This window comes from Amblyomma maculatum, chromosome 4, assembly GCF_055883805.1.
Source record: "Amblyomma maculatum isolate TAMU_Amacu chromosome 4, ASM5588380v1, whole genome shotgun sequence".
NCBI classification, from domain to species: Eukaryota; Metazoa; Arthropoda; class Arachnida; order Ixodida; family Ixodidae; genus Amblyomma; species Amblyomma maculatum.
Window position 1 is genome coordinate 77,289,176 of NC_139347.1, and position 9,201 is coordinate 77,298,376.

At 45.4% G+C, this 9,201-nt stretch overlaps 1 pseudogene; it reads right to left on the minus strand.

The window, feature by feature from the left end:
- Positions 1-8,906, minus strand: part of LOC146191474 (beta-galactosidase-like) — a 34,846-nt pseudogene extending 25,940 nt beyond the window's left edge.
- Positions 8,907-9,201: the final 295 nt, after the last annotated feature.

Consider the following 9,201-nt stretch of genomic DNA (forward strand, 5'->3'; position numbering starts at 1 on the left):
AGCGCAAGCGTGACGCACTAAGTGAAAGAACGCGCGTTTAACTACTCGTGTGTGATGCCTTCCGAGGCAGTTAGTTGTGCGTTAATGTTCGATCTACTTATTTAATTTACACTTCAGTCCGGGCCTGAGTTAGCTTAATTTGAGGTATTGAGCCCCCTCAGTCGGCAAGAAAGCACTTCACGGAGTCAACGAGCTTCCAAAGCGTAACCCGGGAATGTTCTGACTACTGCGACGACGACACACACCGACCAGATCTGTTGTCGGTGCTATGAAAAGAACAGAAGCTGCCACACAATCAGCAAGAGGTAAGCGCTCACTGAATCTGTGTAATTAGAATTCTCTACGAGATGAACAGAGATGTCGGATGCCGGACAGATGTGGATCGCCTTCATCATAATCCTCATCGTCATCATCTTTATTTTCGGCGTGAGATACGTGTACATGATTATCAGTATTACAGAAGGAGGCGCCGTTCATTTGCTCTATTGAACAGCGGGGAGGGACGACGCGGAGAAATCCTCCTTACCACTGGGGCTTCGGGCGGATTTTTGTTTTCCCCGCGCAAAGCAGATTTGTTGAACCTTATCTCAGATGATCACGAACTGTACAGTTCTTGCTCATATTTGCTTACTTCTCGGTAATTTGAAATTAGTACTTCTGTACTAATTTCTGTACTAAGATTCGGACACGACTGAACGACTGAACTGAACTGAACTGAACTTCTGTACTGCTGAAGTTCCCTAAGACGATTCATCATGGTTACCTCTGCACATGGCGGCAGAATCTTTTAGTTCGTTGCAGTGAAATTTTCGTCATACTTATCGCGCATCAGTGCATTCACTGAGAAATTTCAAACCTCCCGGCTTTCGAAGCACCTTTTCTCACACTGATGAGGTGTACAGCTCCGTGATGAAGATGGCAAATTATTAAAGCGAATGACTCAAATCTCTCTATTTTAAGACCACTTCGTGAGATACAGAAAGAAAAAGCAGTACCGGAGGGAGCGCGCCAGGAAAGGAAAACAGCAGCGCCGGATTAGGTTCCTGGGAAAGGACGACGCGATAGAGCGCAGCCGGATATTTAGGGATAGGTCAGCGGCGGCGCAGAAAGGCGCGGAGAGAACGGGCGACAGTAGAGTGAGCGGAAATTTTAGGGAGGCAGCGGCAGTGGGGAAAAGGAGAGATATCAGCAGTGGCGTGGGAGGGTATCACTGCTGGAGGGAAATATCAATGGTGGCGCCCGTTTAACGTCCTGGAAATGGTGGCAGCGCACTCACAGCGCTTGCCCGCCATGTATATACGCCGCCACTTGAACTTAAGAGTTTTATTCCACATTGTTATGGATAACGACGCACCAGTTCTTAGACGTGGGAGGGAAATACAGAGAAATTACGCAAGGGCGGAAGAGATTAGACTAGCTCAGAATGTCGCTCTTAATAACCACCGTCGGGAAGAAGCGGCTACGGATGAAGCTACGTAAGCAGTTCGGAAAGTTCAACAACACCAACTTCAGCGGCACATCAACTACACATTCTTAGAACATTCTAAGGATTTTCCGTATTTTTTTTCCCCATTCTTCCAGCAATCAGCCTAACGGTAGGAATTATAAGGAAGCAAACCTAACGGCCTTACAAAATTTACTAGAATAAGCAGGCACAGTTAGCAGGCAGAAAGGTACTGCAGTGAACTAAAGTGAGCTGCTGACGATGATGGCTACGATGATGACGGCACGGTGCACTCTATATGCGGCATTCGCGGTCAGCAACCGATCCCGCGAGCATGAACTCGGAAGGAAAAAAAAAAAAAAAATAGCCGTCCTGCACCGTGGTAGGTGTGCCACAAGATAGCACTCGAAATCCGGTTTCTCGGTATAGTATCGGTGCATGGTTTTAATGTTGGCTATTTAGCGCGTTCTCCTTGAAAGCGCTTTGGGCCGCAGCAGTTAACGCCTTTCTCATGACTGTTATTGGCTATGCTGCAACAAAGCCTATGCCCCAAGATCACGTACATTCTTATGACGCCCACGCTATTTAAACATATCAACTGTCAAACGTTGTGTATTTGTCGGCACGAAGACAAAACTTGCTTCTCAAAAACAAAAACAAAAATCTAGGAAATTAAATAGCGCACACGACACGGAACAAGGATGAAAACATAACACAAGCGCTTCGCTTGCCCCGTGTCGTGTGCGCTATTTAATTTACAAGGTATTGTACCAACCCGCTCAATTGTCAGTTTTACAAAAACAAACATGTTTACAATATCATCAGCGTAAATGTTGTAATTAGTGCACCAGGTGTCTGATCTCACGTGTGGATGGAAGCAAAGGTTATGGGCAGCGTTGCTGGACTTTCTAACGTCTATGCAATCTATAGGGTCGCCCACTCTCAGTGCGAACACGCAAGCAGGTGGTCCCTTTCTTGAAATCTCCACGCGTCCGACCCAACCGCACATCGAAGCTAAAAGGCAGGTCTTGCGAACATCTCTTGGATGTCCCTCTGTGCCTGCGCCACTTTGCTTTCATGTGTTATTGGGTACGACACTTTGAGCTTTGAAGAGAGAGACTACCTGCTCGCATGTTAGCACAAAAAGTGGACAACCCTATACGTCCGGACGCCGGAACACGTTAATAAGAACGGGGGATGCGGATGAGTAGTGCCCTGCGCGTCACTTCAAACGTTAGACTCACAGGTTGGCCGATCCGCCAGATGCAAGGACCTCACGCAGGGTTTTGGCGACCTCTCTGCTCTTGATGTGACGGTGCGGCATCATCCATTGGTCGTACCAGCCCGTGTACAGCTCCGAGACAAACAGGGGGCCACGCTTCTGGAAACCCCGATAAACATCGAACGCTTCAGACACGTTCGTACCTGGAATCGCGTACCCACCAAGACAGATTAAAAGTCGTGAAATGCTACAAAAGAATAAATAGAAGGAAAGTGCGAGACACGTGCCATTGGTAAGATCAGTTGAGCCATCACATGTAAAAGCCAAGCGCCGCATAGACATAGTTGGATATAGGCGATCGGGCCTATTGCTGCAATGCAAACACAACGGCGTTATGTGCTGTTCAGACTGAATAATAAATTCTGTCGATGTTAAAATAATGCACTGCCCTTACAGAGCGGCCCTAACAGGCTTTCTAAAACCCAACCATTAAACTCAGCTCAACGCCATTTGATTATGACATCATTTCCGCTTCGAGCTGCTGATCGATTCAGCCTCGAAGTGATGTCCCGATGAAAGTCGGCAAACGAATACCCCCCCCCCCCCCCCCCCCCCCCCCCCAATGGAACATGTAGCCAAAACATAACTAGAAAGGAAGAGAATACAAGAACGGAAGCGCTACTAAAGATCATATATCATGGAAGACAGGACATTAGTCTATGTAAAGCCACCCAATATGAGGACAGGCATGTTGTGGTTACGGTAGGAAGAGATTATCAAAAATATATATATATAAAAATAAGCGGCTCTGTTAGGAAGAGCGTAGCTGACACAATTGAAGAGATGGCCATTGACCTACGGCATCATATACAAAGGCTACTACAAGCTTAAATAATTCAAAAATAGCAATAGGCAATTTTCTCAAGGGAGGGGTCTCTCCACGGGAAAAAATGATCCTGGAAACATATCAGGATGACAGAATCATCTGGCTAATATTTCACCAGCCCATTCCCAGCTTCAGGGAAATGAGGAACTCATGAGCTCGCCCGCGGTCTCACCTTCCGGATAGACTCGGAACCACGTACAGTACATTCTGAGCAGGGACACGCTAGGAAACTATAAATTACTGAGCGTTATCGGCCAAACAGAGTAGAATACCTGCCGGCAGATAGCGCACTAAGAGCCAAGAAAGCGTCTGGAGGCGCTTAAGAGCACAACCCAAGCAATTGTGTTGGCTTCAGCATGGATGTCAAGGATTTATATTACAGCCTCCCCCATGACTGCCTGCTTAAGCGTGTTCGATTGTGCATCACTGAGGACAATAATGAACGTGGTCTCATTAATACCTCTGGGTTAAGTGTTGAGAGTTTCGTCGAAATTTTGAGGTTCTACCTACAGTCCACCTTCATAGGCTGGAAGGGCAAGTTATTCACGCAAAAGTCCGGAGTCTGCATTGGATCGAGTTTCGCCCCTGTCCTAAGTTAAATCTTATTGATATTCGTGGACAGAGAGACCTGCAGGAGAACTTAAGGTGCCTCCATCACTCTACCTTCAGGTATGTGGACGACTTTTTAAAATTCACAGACGTGAATGATTCTATCAACGAATGAGTGGCGTCATTGAAGTTTTTACTGAGTGTGGACCTGGGCCAGAGTTTACTGCCGAAGAACCAGTGGACAATCGGTTGCAGTTTTTGGATTTGTTGATCCATTTCGGGCAGGATCATGTTTGTTGGAATCACAACCCGAGATCGGCGAAGCCCTTGCGGAGTTCAGGTTCGGGACATTCAAAATTAGTAAAAAAATGGGATGATCAGCACTTGTTTGCTCAATGTGTTAAAGACGTCTTGCTCACACGACATGGGTAACGATTTTGAACGGCAATTGACAAGAATTGCAAAGGCCGGTTATTGGGATTCCGTTAATAATGACGCCTGTTATCGTCGTCTGAAGAGCGTTTCCGATTCACAACTTCTGCGCCAGAAAACATGCACCCTCATTCCTCCGTGTTCGCACCTTCTCTCCCGTAGCCTTACTCGACAGAAGGAGGTATCAGTGCGCCGGATTCGGACAGGGGCTGAAGCTGAGTTGTGAGTCAGCGCTTGTCCTGTAGCTTCCTTTTATCTTGTCCTATGTCTTCCTGTCTGCGCTGTTTTTATTAACAGTGGATAAGAAAGCCCCTTGGCTGTTTATTTTAGCGGTATGCATTAAGAGGTTAACTTATTAGCACCCACTTGAAAGCAATCACGTGGTGCACTAATGCGGCAGTTTCTAGTTATATCCTTAGACCAGCGTGAATGTTAACAAAGGGCATTTTGAGAAAACTGCATTTTTCCATTGTAGCCGTGAGCTAAGGTGCGTTCTATTAAATTATTGTGATTTATTATGTTGTCCTCGTGCACCATTTCAAATTATTGTTGTTAATAAAAAATTGTATGTTGTAAGAAAATTGTGAACCATGTTTTTTACCTCTATTGTTTTGTATTCTTGTATAGATTATGCTTTGTGTTCTTTTTATTGTTGCTAATTGCCTTTCCCCTCTGTAATGTACTCTATACCCTAGGGTAAAATAAATAAATAAGTAAATAAATATATATACTGCGTTGTTAATTAAAATCTACTCCATATTGGGGCATCCAGCTGAGCGCATTGGACTGTCTGCATATGGTTGTGCTGGTATCCCTTTTGTCGACTGGCCACAGGGGACCTAAACAGTGATGTTGATGCCTTTTACAACTCTATTGTTAAGGGGAATGAGTCACATTTGGTAGAACGCCAGAAAAGTCATCCAATTCAGATCTTTCTCTGCGTATCCACGACATTTTGTTTAGCGTCTCATCGTTTCATTTTAAAGTGTATAAAAGATTTTCCTTGTTGGAACAAACCTGTTCCGAAAGCGATTGCTGCGAAAACCCCTTCGATTCTTCCGCAAGACACGCCGGACGTCTTGACGCTATGCGTAGTGAAAAGCACCGTGTCTCTCCCAAGCTCCTTTCGCATCAAGTCTCGTAGATGCTGCAAGTAGGCGTAGTCACATTCCTCGGACTGGCTATAGCGGCTTTCCACCTGCAAGTGTCACCGCCATGTTGCTGCTATGTACCGAAGAAATTCATCGGCCCGAACTTGCTCTTAACACTGAGAGAGCTTGAGTTTAGAATGAAAAATACCTGCAGAAAAAATTGTGGAGGCTCTGAAGGAAGCGTTGACATATATAATAACAAACCCACAACATTGGTAGAACCAAGACCGACTGAAATACAGACCTACACAGATAGCACTGCTCCAGCGAGCACCTTCTAGTTCATAGCCTTCGCTGCTAGGGAAAGAACACTACGGGCAGCCTGGCGCTTCTGTTAACCTGTTGATAAGAAGGGTCTATTAGTTATGTCGTTTTTCTTCGTCGTTATAGTTTAATTAACTGTCCACGTTGTAATGCATAAGCACCTGTTCTGCGCATGCGCAGCGGGTAACTGCAGTGCCGTCGAACAAAGCGGAATCGCGGTATGTCCTCTGGCGAGAGAAAAACATTAAAATAAACACTCTCCGCTAAAATACAAAAAGGCAAAATTTTTGAAGTGTAACTCGGGCAAAGATCTTTTTTTTTTTTTAATCTGAGTACACTTTGTTTATATTAATTTATGATTTGATGATGATGACAATGGCAGACGAACAGGTCAACCGAGCGCCCTCAACGGCGAGAAAGGTAACGAAAGTTGGCGCACGAGGTCCCATAGGACCCTGTTTTCCGTGCAGGTTTGTATTTCAGTCGGTCTTTTGTAGAACAAGTGTCGAGTTTTTCAGTGCTTTCAATTTGGTTGACACGTACCTTTGTTCTGCTGCGAAACTATGACGTTCGCTTCTCCGCAGCCTATATACGAAACCAAAATATTTTACTAACTGCGCAAAACCCTTTATGTTGCATGAACAGTCGTCAAACAGCACGTTCTGGCAGCAACAATCTGCACGCCTGACATGATCAATTTTTATGAGCACTACGAGAGAGAGGGAGAGAAACAGACGTGTAACACATTTCGAGACTTTAAAAATTTACCTGAAACATGATGATAGGGCCACCGTTCTTGATCAAAAGGTGTCTGACATGCTTGAAAAGCTCGACGAGGTAGCGGTCCGCAAACCTTATGTATCCTAAAAAAAAAAAAAAAAAAAAAAAAAAAAAAGCCTGCTCTGCGAAAAACAGCTTCATGGATAATCACGCGGCTTTTATTACAAGTAAATGTTTGCAGTTGTGCTTAGAGGAACATCATGGCGATAACAGCAAAGCCAGACATTTCCTGATTCTTTGCTGATGAATGAACTGAGTGATATGTCATATTTACTCACTCTCATCCATTGTCCGTAAACGAACGTCGGAACCGTTTCGCAAAAGCCAGTAGGGAAGACCACCCTGGAACGGATATACGGAGAAAAAGAAAATAAAAAGAAATTAGGGCATAACCGCTCTTCCTAAAGAACGAATTAAGTTTAGCTTTTGTATTTTATTTTTCTCCATCACACGTATGGCTACTGCATGTACCCTTTCTTTCTTCTTTCTATAGCACAATATCGGTAGAATGATTCTTTCCGTCGACAAGTTTTCGTTTCGTGCAGTCTTTCGGCACATTCTGTTCCTAAAAGTTTGCATACCGCCAGTTCATGCAGAGATTTCTCGACACATGATATATGTAAACCTCAGTGAGCCGCAGAGCAGATAGCTAAACGTACCTCGGAATGGCAGCCCTGTGGACTGCTTAGGTGACCAAAAGGAAGGGTCCAGGTGGCATCGAGAAACCGAAAATATATGAATGTCCTTTACTTTTTCCTGTTTCGTCATTGCGGCTGGCGACGACAGTGCACAGTTTTACTGCAGTATGCATTTCATGCTTCGTGTTCCAGACATTCCTGTTCATAAATTTATGTCAGCTGCTAGCTCTCGTATCCGGTCATATGTAATGAAAATTTGATGTTTACAGTTCAAACGACCTCCCCCAAAGTTTTCTAATGGCGTAAGTTTCTCGGGTTCACACGAACATTTTGAGTAGTTATAGCCCGTCGTGTCAGCAGTACGTCTAAGCTTGGCGTCCTCTACGCACTGCAAAAATGAAAAGTAAATCTAGGGCAAATCTTAGAGCAAATATTTCATTCAGATTCATATAATTAAAGGAATTCGAAAAGGAAAACTTAAGCTTTTTTTTTTTTTTTGTGCTCTCTCTAACGAGATCGTGCAAAATAACGAAAGCGATGTTTTAACACAGGAAATTGAAGGCTTAACGGCAGCCGACTAAATGACAGCTGCGGCATTTGTTAGTCATATTTTTAATATGCTCATCTGCCGGCGCCATCTGTTATCAGGGGAAATTAAAAGGAGAAAAATGAATCTGGCAGTGACGTATATTTTGGCGAACAGGTGATCGATAGTTCGCTGTAATCACAAAGCGGACTCCAAGAGCCAGTAGATAGGCAGGCACACGAGATCTGGAAGCCTGCAGAATAAGTGGGTGCAGAACTAGAGTTATTGGGGAGCCATCGGATGTATAGCCTGCAGGGCACATAATCTCGCCAATGACGATGAGTAGCCATATGCGCTCGAGTTGGCTTCTCACCATGTCTCGCTCGGCACCTATGTAAGGGCCAGGCCGTAGAATAACCATGAAGCCAAGCCGGTGCGCTGTCTCGAGGAACGCCGCGATATCCTGCTGCCCTTGGAAGTCGAAGTGGCCTTCCTCGGGTTCATGGCTGCTCCACTCGACGAAACTGCGTGGTACGTTCGCAACGTGTCTCAGGCCTCCTGATCGTCGAGCTGCAACCTATACAACACCCAATGCTTGCGTCCAATGCCCCATTCGTAAATGCCCCAACTTTATAAGAAAAGAACGGGCGTTTGTATTCTTGCATATTCGGCCTATTTGGAGATTACTCGGAAAAACTGCTGCCCCAGTAGCACCCATGGTTTGGCATCTGTCAAATCATCAAATCCGTTTAAATGCCACTTGGCTGCGACCGTAGTAACATGTGAGGAGAAATATGGAGCATTCGCGTGTATTTACGTGTCGATGGTGTTGAGGCCGGCGGCACGCGCGTACGTCAGCCGTTCCAGCCACAGCTCGGGCGGCGTGCGGAAGTAGTGGACGGAGCCGGACAGTATCCGCACGGGCTTGCCATGCAACGTGAATGAGTCACGCTCCAGGTCGATGGCGAACGTTTGGCCCTGGGGACGTACCAGCGGGACATTAGTATGCGACATTAGTACGCGAACTTAAGTATATGCAGCCTCAACACATATAAAAACTGCACCGGTCACCACATGATCTATTTTACACTTATGAGAGGGTTAAAATGTTTCCTCTGGTTTGTTTTGGTTTACTACGCAAAGCGACCCAGACTATCTAGGTAGGCTCTAGTGAAGGGCTTCGGAAATTTCGGCCACTTCGAGTTCTTTAATGTGTATTATAGCAGAGCACAGCACACGGCCGCCTTCTTTTTGCCTCCATTTAAAAGCGGCTGCCACGGTCGGGATTTGACCAAGCGCTGTACAATGG